Genomic DNA, 15,974 nt, shown 5'->3' with positions numbered 1-15,974 from the left:
AATAGAAACATGCACCAATCAGCCATAACATTATGATGGCTGGTAATAATCCCAGTCAGCGACTTTAAAAAGGGACAAATTGAGATGGCTGGACAACTGGGTCACAGCATCTCCAGACCTGCCACTCTTGTGTTGTGTTCCTGGTCTGCAGTAGTCAGTATCAAAAGTGTTTAAGGGAGGAAAATAGGTTAACTGGCGAGAGGGTCATGGAATTTCGCACATATGAGCTACGGTAGCTTATCTGGGGAACTCACAGCACCAGGAAGCGAGGAACACCCCCTTGCCGTTGCCATGAAGATGTGCTTGGGTCTGTGTGGTGGCACGGATCACAATGACATCCACATAAACGCCAGGACCCAGGTTTCAGAGAGGAACATTAAATTGTAACGAGCTCATCAATATTATTCACTTCACCGGTTGATAGTTTTAATGTGTTGGCTGATGATGTATTTATGAACACTATATTCAGTTTCTACTAGCACAATGCTTTAGAAATTATATTAACATGTTGCTTTTGATCTCATTATCCATGAATAACCAAGTGTGTAATTTTGGTGCAATCAACCATGGGCGAGCAGGAGCAGGTGACAGGAAAACCAGGGCAGGAATCACAAATACGAGCACTTTCATTATTAAATGACGCTTGTGCAAAAACAAAGTTGGCAAATAACTGCACTACTTTTTTTCTTCTTTTCTTTTCTTTTTCCTTTTGACAGGTTTTGCATTCGATTGTACATTTTAGTGAATAATTTAAGGAGCGTTTCTCCTCACATTTGTGGACTGATACATCGTGTTTATTCTGGATCTCTTCACAGCTGCTGGTGACCGACCTCTAAGTCAATGTTTCCCTTCAGGGAGCTCACCCCATACTTTATGGATCATCAGACCCACAAGTCATTATTTCAATAATTCATAGGTGATAGCATGTAAATGATGAGCGATGTAAGTCACCCTGGATGGATCTGGTGCTGCAATGAATAATGTAGACTGCAGCAGGATCCCAGGCCAGAGGACATAGTGCTCCATCCCACCTCCATCCCTCCTCCTCCTCCCCCTTTCATGTGCAGCCCTCTTTCATCCGTTCCTCCTTTTTACTCTGACTTTATGTATCATCACGCTCCTTTCCCTCTCCCCTTTCTGTTTGTCTGTGGTTTTTTATTTGCCGTCTGTCTCACCGTCTCTGTCCTCCTCCTCTCCCATCACGAGCGTTCCTCACCGCCTGACCCCTTTCTTCCACCCTTCCTCTTTGTTCCTCCGTGAAAGCATTAAGAAATTATTCACAGTGATTTTTCCCCAGCCCGTGCTTGAGTTGAGTGCTTGGCTGATTTGTGAGGAGCTCCGAGGTCGGCTGCACCGCTGACATACCTCCTATATACATCCATGTATGCAAATATCCTGCTTCCATAGCCTGCGGGGAAGCACACTGTAGCACAGGACTCAGACTTGGAAACTTTTATTGGGCAGTGTTTACATGACCCTGGCTCCAACGGCAGCTTTTGGCGCTGTAAATCCAAATGATTATAATTTGGATTATAATAATAATACAATTATATTCATTTTACTTGTCAGTTTAACAGATTTAAAGTTTTCAACAAGAAATCATAATTAATCAAATTCAAGTTCCCAAATATGTCTCCTGTTAATATTTCTTTTGTCAGCTGAGGAGGATTATTTAGCTTAGCACAAAAAATTACATTATTGGTTTTATTTGTCCGAATGTTCTGTACTTACGTCTGTTACTTTAGACTATTAATGTAAACACAATACCTTAAAAGAAATTTCTTCAAATCTAGTCCAAATGTCCTCTTGTAACGATTAAAGTGACTACAATTTGATGGTCACAGGTCCATGTGTGGTCCATGCTGGCTCTGTCCTCTCCTGTAGAGGGCCTCGGTTCTTCATGCCCTTTCCTGTCTGTTGTTCAGTTGCGCCCCCAGTGAGCTGTAGGTGTCCACCATCTCCGCTACATCTGCCCTTGTGGTGACAGGAATGGAGGGTTTTGTTACACCCGAGGTCAACCACGTCCACCTCCTCGATCTGCCTGATGCAAAGCTCAAAGTGGGTGTCGCTCCATCTTATGCTCCTTTTCATCCTTTGTGATCCTGTCAGCAACGGAGGAGTCATCTGAGAACTTCCGTAAGTGACACGTTCCTACGTTGAAGCGGAAGACGGGGGGAGATGTAGAGGGTGAATATTAACAGTGACAGTGCGGTTCCTTGGGTTGCGTCAGGGCTGGTCGTCACCACACCTGCCAGTGTAGATAAACGCCCTTTTAAAGCGTTGCAGAAGTCAAACCTGCTCTGAGGCCTTCACTCTGATGTCAGTCTGCTCCACAAACTGCAGGGGGTCCAGGCCAGTTAAATGTAACAGAGGAGTGAGGTGAGGCCTTCGTTAGATGTGAAGTTAAAGGCACAGGCCTGGAGTTGCTGAGACTGTTGGGGGCATTTATGTTTGGGCACGGGGAGAATGTAGGAAGCGACATGTTCCAGATCTAGAAGAACTTTTTTTTTTTTTTACCTCACGTGGAAAGGCTGGTACCATCAAAAACGATCAAATTAGAGCGAATATCTGTCAATGTAGGAGCACTTTTAAGAACTTAGTAAGAATACATGTGTTTACATGTGACACAAGAGAACTACAGCGATCAGCCACAACATTAAAACCCCCGACAGGAGAAGTAAATAAAACTGACCATCCTGTAAAAATTCATTGTTCTACTGGTAATGTTTTGGACCTGGCATTCGTGTGGATGTTACTTAGACCTTCACCATCCACCGAGACCAGACCAGACACCTCCACCCCATAGTAATGACAGCAGCCAGCAGGATGCAGCCTGACACAGACACACAAACAGTTTGACTCAAAAAAATAAATAAATAAACAGCACAAGGTGTTGACCTGACCTCCTAATTCACTACATCTGTATGATGATCCACAGAGGCCCTGCCTCCCCAACCCAAAGGCCCCCACTAACAACATGATGCTGTCAGACACTACAGGACACCCTCAGGAGGACTCAGTTGGTTTTAAATAAGCAGTGAGATAATAACGTTCACTGTCGCTGTCATATCTAATTGAGATGAGCACTGAGGACGCAGACTGACCCTAGATTTTCCAGCTTCGCTCTCATGTATGGTCTGAGATCATACTTTATTTATCATTTTCACAGTTAGTACGACTTTACTCTCTTTGCTCTCGGGTTCACAAGCAGGTTGTTTGTGACGTGCACCAGTTTTAAATGTGTGTTTGCCAAAGTACCGTAGGGAGTCAGAAAAAATAAATACCTGGGATCGCAATATTAGATTTATTTGTTCAGAAGCTCTTATTATTTCTCTTTATTTATTTTATTGTGAGTTACTAGATCGTTTTACCTCTGAAGGCCTGGGATGGTTGTCATAGTTGACTCATGGAAACACCACCCCAAATAAGCTAGGAACCACAAATGTGCAGAAGATAAAACCTGCTATCTTTGGTACCAATCCCAAAACACTAGTGTACCGCAAAACATGTAACCTTTCCTTAAAAAAACTGTAGTTTAAAAGTAAAAACAGAAACTTTCAGCCTTAATAATGATTCGAAATTATATTAAAAATGCAAATGAATCTTTTTCCAAGTAATTAAAACACATTTCATCGTGGAGGGTTGCTTTAATAACGTGACTTTAATACAGTTTCTTTAACTTGGTCCCAAAATGAACTGATGGTACTTTTGTCTACTCTTAATAAATATTACATGTCAAAATGATTGATTGGGCAAACATTATCAGGTACCTTTTTGATATCGTGGAAAGATATAATCTATAGACTCTACTGAGCAGGACTTTCCACTTTGACTATGCTAAATATTGCTTTGACAATTAAAGTCAAGTACATTTCAAAGTCCTGCCCAACTACAGATAATCTATAGCTGCGGGCAGCGTGCTTGAACGTGAGTCATGGAGCCCGGGATCAAAGATGCTGGTGCTTTAAACGAGGGGCATACAGTGTGTTTAATTATAAATGTATGTACATCACGCTAACTGCAACACTTAGTCATAACTGCTTGTCCTGTGGGGAGGCAGATGGAGAAGGACACAGGAGAGAGGGGTGAGGGGTGTAATGCACTCTATGTATGCATGTATGTATGACATTGATCCGGAGCAGGATGGGTGTAAGTGTGAAAGATACGGTCTGCTGGCTTTTAGCCATGGCCTGACCGAGACACGAGGCATGGCGGGCAGCCAATTAGCCGACAATGGGAAGACAAGCGGCCTGTCCACCTGCCTGGCATACGTCATGAGGACAGGCCACGGCCCTGCCGCTTGCATTTGCAGTCCCATTAGGCAATCAGCCTTCAGTCATATTTCTTAGATCCTGCGAGAGGAGATCAATGAAACGAAGATGGACTTGTTGCCGGCAGGCCACTTGTGCCTGAGTGGGAACATCTCAGCTTGTCCGCCGTGATGCAGGGGAGAGCACGTAGCCCGAGGGGTGAGGCGGGCGGGCGGGCGGGCGCGCTGGTGATGAGTCACTTCCACAAGTTGTTTATTGATCGACCGTGGAGGCATCGTATCTCAGCGCTCGTTAAGTGTGTGCCATCTCCGCGGCCGCTCCGCTCATTTGCATAGAAATGATGATCCCGGAGACTGACAGAGTATTCACGCTGCACAATCGGTTATCACGGTGTCAAAGGAAAGAAATGAGGCAGATAACAAGGGATCAGGGGTGTTAGTGTCTGTCAATTGGGCAGGTACATTGTTCATTCTGTTCTAAATTGGTTTTGGTTTGCTGGCGATAACATTTTCCTCTGGATGACACGGGAAAGTGAATTCATTTCGGGCAGAGGAGGATTTGTTCCAGCGAACGTGCGTGCGCGTCGCAGAAATACGGAATTAAAGTTCCACACCAACAGACAAACTCTACGACGTTGCCACAGCCTGCAAAAGACGTGACGATAATAAATAATAAAATATGAATCAGGGTAGCCGTGACCACCTGAAAAGATGATTTATCGTCACGTCCCTTAGGTCGCTGCTGTGAAATGTGTAATGTTCAGTCGTCTGCAGCGGAGCAGAGCGCCTCGACACGTGCCGCCTTTTTAACGGCTCGCTTCCCGCTGATCTTTTGCCTACAGTCATTTTCTTGTCAGCGGCTAACGAGCGGTTTAAAGCGCCGAGATGTGACCGGGGTGACAGGTGACGGGGACCGTGGTTTGGCGAGCGAACGTGTCCTGCAGCTTCGCGACGCCGGGATCTCCAGAACGGCCGAGGATGAGGAAATGACACGAACGCCACCGAGTTAAAAAACAAAGCTGTCTGTAGCTACAGCTCTTTAAAGAGCGCATGCGAGGAAACGGACTGAATAGAACTGATGTTTTACAGGATGGGCCGGGCAAACAGCTACTGCCTCGCCAGGCGTTGTTATCTTTACTACGGTATTAAATGTTTTATTGGCTAGTTCAAGATAATCTATTTCAAGGAGGATCAGGAACCTCGTGTCCTCGTTAGCTCGCTTTAAACTGCTCAACCATGCCGATTAGCAGAGTCACCCCAGAAAATCGCTGCCTGGGATTAATATTTAGTTTAATGCAGCATTAATTTTGAACATTTCGGTTAAATAAAGTGAAAAGGCCGTATAGGGAGGAGAAATGAGCCCAAGAGAAGTTTGGAAGGAAAACAGAACAAGAAGAAGCGTCTCATATTTGTGTGTGGATGCGAGAGGAGAAGGAGGAGGAGGAGGAGAAAAGGAAATATTGATTTTGTGTGATCCATCCGCAGTGTGTGTCCTGCAGACAAACAGTAGCAGTGGTGTGTGATTGTGTCAACAGACACCACCAGCCCCGTCCTCACTGTTAGAAGCAACCAGCAGCGATCCTGAAGTGATTTGTCAGTTAATCAGTTACTGACTATGGTAAATTAATCAATAGTCATTTAGATTAAAGCTCCCTCTTTCACGTTCTGACTAACATTTACTGGCTGCACCCTCAAGCTTTTACGGTCTGTTCCTTTTTCTTTCCTTTTTTTCGGGAAAATGAAGACGTCAGCAGAGAGTTCATTTTTTAGAAATCAATTACAGGCCAAAAGTTTGGAAGCAAGATCAAATTTGTACATAAAAGATAATAGTTGCATTGGTAAACTTTGCAACAAAATAAACGTGATTATTATATAAAGAGTAATTTATCAGAAGACGTTTTTACTATAATTATCAGGTTCTTCTTCTCTTCTTCTGCTGACATTTATTCAGAAATTCTGGTAACATCATTGTACACCTAAAGGTAAACTGAGGATATCGATAAAAGCAAAGTCTGATCATGCAGAACATACATCCCAAAATACATATAACTCTTGCTGGTTTTTAAGAAAGGCATTGTGAAGGGAAACTTGCTTCTCGTCCGTCACAGATTTGGATCCATGGCGTGCCAGGTGGTGCATGGCTGTGACACGAATGAATGAATGAATGGATGGGTCGAATATGGAGAAATATTTTCCCCACGTAGGATCAAAATCAGGAAATCTGAGCGTCCGTTTCTTTTATTTTTAAAAAAAATTACTTTTTAATCCGTCGGGATTTTGTGAATTGGCTTTTTTTATGCATGTTGTACCAGCCAACAAACCAACACAACAAATATGTGCGAACAGGGCTTGTTATTAATTTTTTTTGTTCACCAGCCACTGTGGCTAGTTGTTTTCCAAAGTTATTAGCCACTCAGCATTTTCACTAGCCGCAATTTTGTTGGGAAATTATGGTCCTCATAACAGTGGGGTTTAATTCCTGCCTTTCTTCAGTTGTCCCTATCTAATACAGGTGCAAAACCCCCAAAAATATCTTTAAAAAATAAATAAATAAATAAATAAATAAATAATAAATTACAAACTTTTTAAATGCAAATGACCCTTGTACACACATATGAAGAAATGTTTAACACTACAGGTCATTATGAAGTATTGAGCTCCGATATAGTAATAAAAAGTGTGGTTTCTTATCACATATTAAAACTTACAACTAAATTATTAAAAAATGTGCTACATAATAATAATTTAAGGAAATTTTATTGGTGTAAAATTAGCTTCCTAGTTATTTTCACCTCTCTTACCCGTTCTATTGTTTTCTTTTCTTCTTCTTTACATGTTATTCTTCACCCATGTATCCAATGTTTTGTCCTTTTCAAATAAATTAAATGTTATATTCAGGAGAAAAAAATAAATAAGTGAGTTAAAGTTGGGTGTCGTTTGTTGCCATGGGCAACAGCGTCTAATCTCGTTGCCAGGGGCAGCGGAGGTACATCGAGAAATAATCGGTGTTGAATATTGGCGATTCGCCGATCAGAATCGAGTGTTGAAGAGAGCCGTGTTCCAATTTTCCTTAAACATTTTTTTGTTTGTTTGTTTGTTTTTCTCCCCATCTTCAGCTTCTCTTTTGTTTGTCTCCTCCCCGGGTTTTCTGACCCCTTCTAAACGCCTATGGCCTCCACATCTACACTCCACGGTTGTGAAGAGAACGCATGACTACAGTGACGTCGGTCAAGAATCGGCCAATGAGCAAACGCTGTGCGCACGCGGTGCTCATGGGAGTTGTAGTGTGATAGCCTCGCTTTGCGATTCGTTTATTATTTCAGATACCGTTTTAGAAAACTATAGTCGAAAAACGTGTATGAAATTCAGTCCGCCAAAGTAGTTAGTGGGAGTGGCTGTGCTGTGAAATTCAGCCGCATTTAGCTGGTTGGAAGGTGTTAATGTCGAGCCCTGTACATGTCAATAAAGACAGTTCTGATATTAAAGCTCATAGCACCAATCCTGCAGACTCTGATCATGGGTCTATAAGAACATCCATCAATCAGGCATAACATTATGACCACATTCTTAAAATTGTGTGGGTCTCTCTTGTGTCTCCAAAACAGTTGTGACTCCTCAGAGAGTGGACATGGACCTTCTGAGGGTGTCCTGTGATGTCTGGCTACAAGATGTTGTTAGTCAGGGGCCTTTGGGTATTGTGGGTTGAGGGGAGGGGCCTCTGTGGGTCAGGCTTGCTCCGGTGCATCTAGTGATTTAGCAACCCAACATTATTTGCTACCATGAAACTGTAACTCGCAGCTTTAGGCCACCCTCAGACCCAGACTGGAGAGGCCTGACCCACTGCCAGGCCCCACCCAGTAAACTACTCAGTGGAATCCACTAAACTGCAGGGACTCTTTTAATCAGAAGATAATTATAATCCACAAATCGCTTGTTAATGGAAATAACCATTAGCTAACCATCTTCCACCCCTCCCCCCCTGCTCTCCTTTCAGCACATGTGTAGTTTCTTGTATGTCAGCTGAGACCTGTGCTGATACCCTTTATCTGACACTGTAGTTGACATTTTTCACATTGCAGGCTTTTAACCCAAGAACTCTGACACTAAAAGGGATGGAGCTTGGCAGCTTGTCGGAGCAGAGCTGACATGCCTCTGAGCATGCTTCAAGCTAATTGTGTGTACGTATGTATATGTATATATATAGTCTACGTATGTGTTCCAAGTGGCCGCCCTTGAGTTAATGAAGGTATGCTTTAGTGTTTACTGCTGTTGTACCCGCGATTTGATTTTGTGTTTGAAATGGACCAGTGAATGTGTGTAAAACATACAGAATGATACAGTTTACGTACACATCGAGCAAACTAAATAAATAATTCATGCCGGTGTCCTGCGCTCGGCATCAAAAACACCGCGTCACTGGTGCTTACAAAATATCCACAAGCACGGCCTTGAGTGCGCGTCCGTGCCGAGAGCAGAACGGCTCGCCTCTCAAATGTTTACATAGTTTCGCGGAGGCCAGCAAAACCGACAAGACGGGGCATATTAAATCAAACTGCAATTAGTGCGCTATTTTGACATGAAACCCCGTCCACATATAGAGTGATTTGCTCGTCGACAATCACAAGTGGATGCTCCAGGCTCTGGTTGCCGGGGTAACCTTCTTGTATGTTTCCCACCCAAAATGTTGGCTTTGGGGCGGCTTCGTTTCACATGGAACTGGCACAGAACCTTCTGATTAAAACACACACACATCTGGCTTCAGAAATAATACATATTTTAATGAAGTATTTTTTATTTTTATTTTTTTTTAAGTCCACTCTACCTGCCACACTGGCATTGAAGTGTTTTCTTCCCCACGCTGCCACCTTCCTCCTTTCTGGTTCCCTCCTTATTACCATAGATACAGTACCTGAGCGAGTGTTGGGTCCTTTCTTCAAATTCAGAATATTTCATGTGGCTCGCCGCCTGCTTTGTTCTGCTCCCTGCTGAATTTTCACTGTGCAGCCACGAGCGCGGCCTCAAACTTCAGCTGTTACTGCTCAGGCAACAAAGGCTCCAGACTGAGGATTCCTGACTGATTAAGGCTGGGCCACAGTAGGTTTGCCCACATGTGAGGCTGTTCATTAGGCCGGTTCGATCATAACTCCTGGCTATTTTTCTGAAAGAACTAGTTCTCTAACTTGTTTGTTACAAAGCCCCTTAAAAGATTAAGGGATGTTATGCACCCATCAGGCATAACATCGTGACCACCTTCCTAATATTGTGCAGGTCTCCCTTGTGCCTCCGAGAAGCCTTTGGGGTCCTACGGGTTCGAGGGGAGGAGCCTCTGTGGATCGGGCTTGTTCCAGCGCATCCCACAGATACTCGATCAGTTTGTGCGTGTCATTGCTATGGCACACACAAATGAATACCAGGCTCAAGAGTTTCCCAGCAGAGCAGTGAATTGTCACAAGATGGCACAAGTGTTATTCACTTCTCCTGCCAGTGGTCGTAATATTATGGTTGATCCACTGTTTTTATTTATTTTCCTGAACTAGTTTTGCATCCCATCCCAATACCTTTCACCTCAACTCCCTGAATAATATTTCCCCACAGGTCACAATACATTTTTCAGTCTTTCCAATCCACAGGTAGAGGAGGATGGATTATTGTGTAGTAGCCTTCCGCCGGTTTTGACCTCAGCTCGAGTTAACGCGCCCTCGGCCGCATCAGGCCCAATCTGAGAGAGATAACTAAGAGCTCTGGGGCTAGTTAACCCGGCTCTCTGGCTTTTAACTGACTTCAGCAGAGGCTGAGAAGCCGAGATCGACTTCAGCAGCGATCGTAACCGTGGCCATGGAACGCTGGTGTCTCTGCGAATGTATAGCTGCGCCTCGGATGTTATGATTATGGCTGTGACTCATTATAATGGGTTTTACACTTGTGTAGGAGTTGGGTTGTCATTTGTCTGGGTTGTGCTTCACTGAAGCTGCCGCGGTCCCGGATTCCTGTGGCGTACTAGAGACACATCCGTTATAGCTAATGAAAGCACCTCGAGTTCAAATCCCATGTGGGGTCAATGCTTTTTTTTTTTCTTTTTTTTTGGGGGGGTAATGTTGCTAGGAGCGGTAGCAGAACAGTAGCAGTGCAGCTCTTGTAGATGTGTCTATATCACAGATAATAGATTCAACCGCAAATGCAGCCGTAGTTTCAGCTCGAACCGCCTCACATAGAGCAGATGCAGCGTAAAGCGGTGGTATAAGACGGAGGCTGTATGTCGCGGCTCGCTTTTTTAAAAAGAGTAATGAGGAAAACGAGCGGTTAACAAGACTGAAACATGTCCACAAACACGTTCACAGTTGGTCGCTAGTGAGTGGACCGTCAAAGCTCCGGTTGCCCGGTAACCTTCTTGTATACTCCGATCAAGTGTAACATAATGACCACCTTCCTAATATTGTGTAGGTTTCCCTCGTGCCTCCAAAACAGTCGTGACTCATCAGAGAGTTGACGGTTGAGGAGACGGGCCTTCGTGGACCAGGCTCGGTTCCAACGTGCAATCATTTGAAAGCTGTTTTTCCTGTGTTTAGAGTTGTTCCCAAACCGTTTTTGTGTGTGTGCGTCTGTGTTAAGTAAGGACGCGGCTGCTTTGAGTGGCAGGTGTGTGCCCTTAGAGATTGCCAGACATCTGCCTACCCTGACCCACCCTCCTCAGGTCTACTCACGCTCCAACTTTTTACTCATTTTTGAATTAGCCAGGGTATAGGCAGAGTCGGGCACTGCATAGATGCCGACGGCCGGAGAAACCACCCTGAACACCACAATCGTTCTTCAGATTACGTGAGTGACATCATGGAGGGTTCGTCTCAGGATCTGACTGCTAGTTAGCTAACTCTACTGCAGAGCATTAACCCTTTAAGACCCGAACATCTGCCTGCGCATGAAGAAAAGCTTGCGGTGTTTGAATTACCTTAACTCAGCCACGCTTTTTGACATTCAAAGCGTGGCTGAACACTTTGAAGTTGCACTTTCTGAAAAAAGAGATGCTATCAGTCAAGCAACACCAAGATGGCGACGGCGGTAGAAACGACCCTGAGCTTCAGAATCATACTACATGAGTGACATCATGGGAGGGTTCATCCCTGGATTTGACTGCTAGTTAGCTAGTCTACTGCAATTAGTTAGTTTAGATGCTGGAGTGGCTCTCATTTTACTCTATACAAATCTACAAAATGGGTTTAATAGGCAGACTGTGAATCTGATACTGACACCACCCCCGTAAACCATTTTCTTCTACTGCATTGTTGTCATTACCTTTTAAGTACACGTTGGTGTTTCTTTTCAACCACATCTCTTACCATAATAACAGTGGCCGGGATGCAGAAACTTATTTTCTATGTGGTCGGCAAGGAGAAGTCCCGATAATTCCCGATAATCATTTGCAGTAGTAGATTGTTTTTATGGTCAGTCCACTGCATAAGTGAATAACTTAATTAACAGCTGACATACGTAACGTGAATTAAAATGACTGCAGCACTAATGAGAATTTATGGAGCTCAGTTGAATGTCAAATTTCAAATAACAAAAGACTCTCCACAAAGTTACTGATCCATTCATTGTAACTTAAGCAGCACGGACTTGTCTATATATATTTACAGTATATATCACTTCTGACTTCGCTATATGATGTTATTGTTGACGATATTAATGTAGAGATATAATATAAGATATATCAACGCTGTGATAGATATTTAATAATCATAATTAAATATCTTATAATTTAAAACTAGAAATAAATGAACTGTCTCCCTTTTTTTTTATTAACTTATGGAAGCTTATCATCTGCAGGAAATTAATTCTGCTTCAGTGCTGAATTGTCTAAAGATACACCAAGCTACAGAATGACCAAATAATTAACTCACTGACAATATGTGAGTTATTAGGCACCGCAACGAGAACAATAAACCGGCGATAAGAACCTAAAGTTGAACAAAAACATACAGATGTATTTAAAGAAATGGTTTTATCTCAGAATAGGAAGAGCTTTTCATAATCAAGACCCGGAGGGCTTACATCAAGCACGGAGAAGAAAGGGGTTGTTCAGAGGAAAAAGGAAAGTTCCAGTGTAAGCCAACCGCATCTTCACTTGGATTCAGAGTGGAGCTCTTTGATGGGGTTTGCATTTTTTAAGATGTCCTCAATCAGACGGCCTCCGAATTCATCCCAAGGTTTTAGTTTGCCGCTGTATAAAATATTAGAGTTGGAAGAAGAGTTGGTCAACTGAGTTTCACAGGAAAAAAAGAAAGAAAAAAAAAAGAAAAAAGTCCTTTAAAGTTAAAGAGGCTGCTGATGAGCCGTATGGAAACGCACACACTCGCGGGCTCCTCCTCTTTTATTTTTTCTTTTTTTTCTGTGAAAATTGCATTTCTCATTCCCTTTTCTGCGTCTGTCCTCATGTGTCTCTGCCTGGCCTTTTCCTCCAGCTGTTGCTTTGATATTAGCTTCATGAAATCTGTGTGAACACCAGAGACACAAATAATGTGCCCCACTGCAAGGCCTCGTTCAGAGTCCCTTCACAGCCTCCTCTCATCTTCTTCTCGCAATCTTTAATCCTGCCACCCCCAAGAGAACACAAGAACTGACAGTTGTCGCTCTTTTTTTTTCTCTCCTCGCTTTCCTTTACTTTTTTTTTTTAATAATGTTGAGCAAGTTGGGTGAAAAGCCGTACAGCGTTCATCATTGTCTGAGGACATCTGGCTGCGTGGCTTTGATGAGGTTTCCTCCAGGTGTCCTAAGAATCCAGATCAATGTTTTGTCCTCTAGTTCGACCATTTTGTCCCTCAGGCTAGAAAGAGCACAGCGAGCTCCGTCAACAAGCCCAACAGAGGAGCAGTCCTAAAACGACCTTCAGCAAATCAGCGTTAAAATACGAACTAATATATTAGAGAAAATTAAGGGAATTCTACCTGAGGGCATTTATTCCCTCTCTTATGCGGTTTGCCCCCTTGTGTCTTTTAATTTCCCAGCCTTCTCTTTTATTAATAATGTGGCTTATTACATTTTCAGTCAGATTATAATTAGGAGCCTTGTGGAATATTGAAAACTGATAAATACTCAAAGCTGACATTGAAAGTCTGAAAAGATTCATAATTAAATTTGCAAGTTTGATGTCTATTTCAAAATGAAAATATATATATTTGTTTAATATTCCTCTTGGAAATGTTATATTTTGGAGGCACGAGTATTAAGGGAGGTGGTCATAATGTTTTACCTGATGGCTGGATATTCCTATATATCCTTTATATCAGTGTATTAAAATGCTTTTATTTTCACTAGTGTACCTAATGATTTGAGGGGTAACTCTAGAGCGAGTTCTTCTTTCGTTCTTTGTCTTTTCTTTTTCTCTTTTGTCTTTTTTTCCACACTGATCAGATGCAGAGATACAGTTGAACATTTCGTGCAGATATCTAAAAATGAATGTTTGTACTTCGCTCCACTCGTGTCCACTGTGTGCTGTTTTTACTTGAACTTTACTTTTCTCTCAGATGGATGCTAATGTCAGCGTGCAAGGCGGCCATGTTTCCTCTAATGCTAAATTCAAAGGACGAGCAACACAGCGTCACGCTGTCAACACTGAAGTGTTGCTCAAGGTCTCTGGACGCGGTCACGCCGCCGCCCCTTAAATAATTAAACGCGTACGACTGGTTGGCTCTTCACCACATCGCTGCAGCACTCAAAATAGTTGAAGCCAGCTCGATTTGTAGTCAGACAGGGGTTGACCGCTCGTTTCTAGCTGCATCAGCATATTCCGATGAAAAGGAAGCACCTGTCCGCCTAACTCCTGGCTTATCTAAATAAACAAAAAGACAGGGCAGGGGATGCCTAGCAACGTATGACTGCACCAACCTGTTTCTCAAAGCAGCTACACCCTCAATCTCTGGGGACTGAGTCGCTCTTGGAGCCGGCCTTAAGTGGATCTTTGACGAACCGCAGTTATCGTCACTTCTGTATCGGTTTTGTTTTCCATCCAGATGGTCCTTGATGGTTCGCAACTGTGACATTTGTATGGGAATCGTAATTGTTTCTGGTATTTTGTCAGAAACTAAAACACTGGACAAATTAGTCAGAGAGTCTGGCTCTAGATTAAATATGAAAGGAACATGTGGATAACATTTGTAGTAGAGATCTAATCCGATTTCATGGTGATGTGGCTGATCTGAACCAGAGCGTCGGACCAGCGGAAACCTGTCGCCTCCACAACCAAGTAGCTAATGTGGATGGATACAAATCGCTGTTGGCTATTTTTAGATTGGTAAAGCATGAGGAGATTTAATCAATGATTGCGAGTGACTGCTTAAATGATAATGGCTGTTGCTCCTATGTTAGGTTGGGCAACTTGAGTTGGAGCGAACGGCATCGATTTAATGGTAAACATCACACGGCTACCTCTGAACGCATCCCTGTTCAGGACCCGCTAATAGCTTGTTTACGGGTAAAAAAATCCCTCACTGTCCAAGGGACTCTCCTCGTGTGTGTCAGAGCTGAAACATTGATGTTCTACATTGATTGCTTCTTTCAGTTTTGGGCATTAAACGTGATAATGAATGGGAGCCCTCAGAGTTCATTACGGTATCGAGCGCAAGTTGGGGGTCTGTGCTCCTCTGCTTAAGAGGAGATGATGAACCCCATGCAGCCTTACCTCAGCCTGCAAATAGGGCATGCAGACCGGTTCTTTTGGGATCATTGTCACCGAATCCATCTTTGTATAGCGTCTAATTGATTTCAGCTCATGAATATATCATAGCGGAGCCCTTTTACGTTTTTCTTTCTTCTTTTTTTTTGTTGATTTGACGAGACTTTATAACTATGCAAACCAGCTGAGAAAGCTGCAGCCGCCGGGGCCGTGTGAAATGAAAAACATTAGAGAGAAAACCGTGTGTGCGCGCGCATCTGCTGTGAGATGAGGCTCTTGCAGAGAGCCCACTGTCACATGCGTGTAACACGTGGAAAGTCTGATTAAAGTTGAGAGGCATGTGTTGCATTTGAATGCGCCTCGTAAATAAAATATACAGTAGTTTCACAAGAGGGAACAGGTTCTTCATGAGAATGATTTGAGTGCTCCATGTTTCCTTAATCATAAGAGGTGATTCATGTTCTTCCGAGTACGCTGAATGAGTCCAGTGTGTACTGTATGCTGTGCTGCTTCAAGACCGGGAAATGATTAACTAGCTTTCAAGAATGAGCACCACCTGTCATCAGCGTTACTGTTATTAATATTAAAGCCATTGTCATGAGTTTTATGGAATAAATGATCTTCCGAGCAGATGTAGAACAGATGCAGGGCAAATATAGTGGCTACGATAATACTCATGAACACCATCAGTCTTATCGGGAGAGTGTGACTCTGTCCCTCTCAAGCTGCTTGTGTTGGACATAACGACACGAGGCACACTTGTCAAAATCAGTGGTGTTTCCGTTTGAAGCAGCTGCAGCTTTCCTCTCTGCGCTTTCATCTCTCTTTTTTTTCTCACGCTCGCATATTCCTCCCTGGGCTTCTTCACTCTGTGTTCTCCCGTGTTTGATGTCAGAAATTCCCGCGATATATGAAGGCCCGTGTCGAAGCGTGGCTCCGACTGCAGTGTTGTGTTGTCTGGGGGGTTGGCATACGTAGGAGAGGGCATGTTAGACCTGTAGACCTCAGCTGAAGTAGGTCTGAGTGAGTTTGACT

This window comes from Mugil cephalus, chromosome 16 (assembly GCF_022458985.1).
Source record: "Mugil cephalus isolate CIBA_MC_2020 chromosome 16, CIBA_Mcephalus_1.1, whole genome shotgun sequence".
Taxonomy (NCBI): Eukaryota; Metazoa; Chordata; class Actinopteri; order Mugiliformes; family Mugilidae; genus Mugil; species Mugil cephalus.
Note: the sequence above shows the minus strand (reverse complement) of the source record.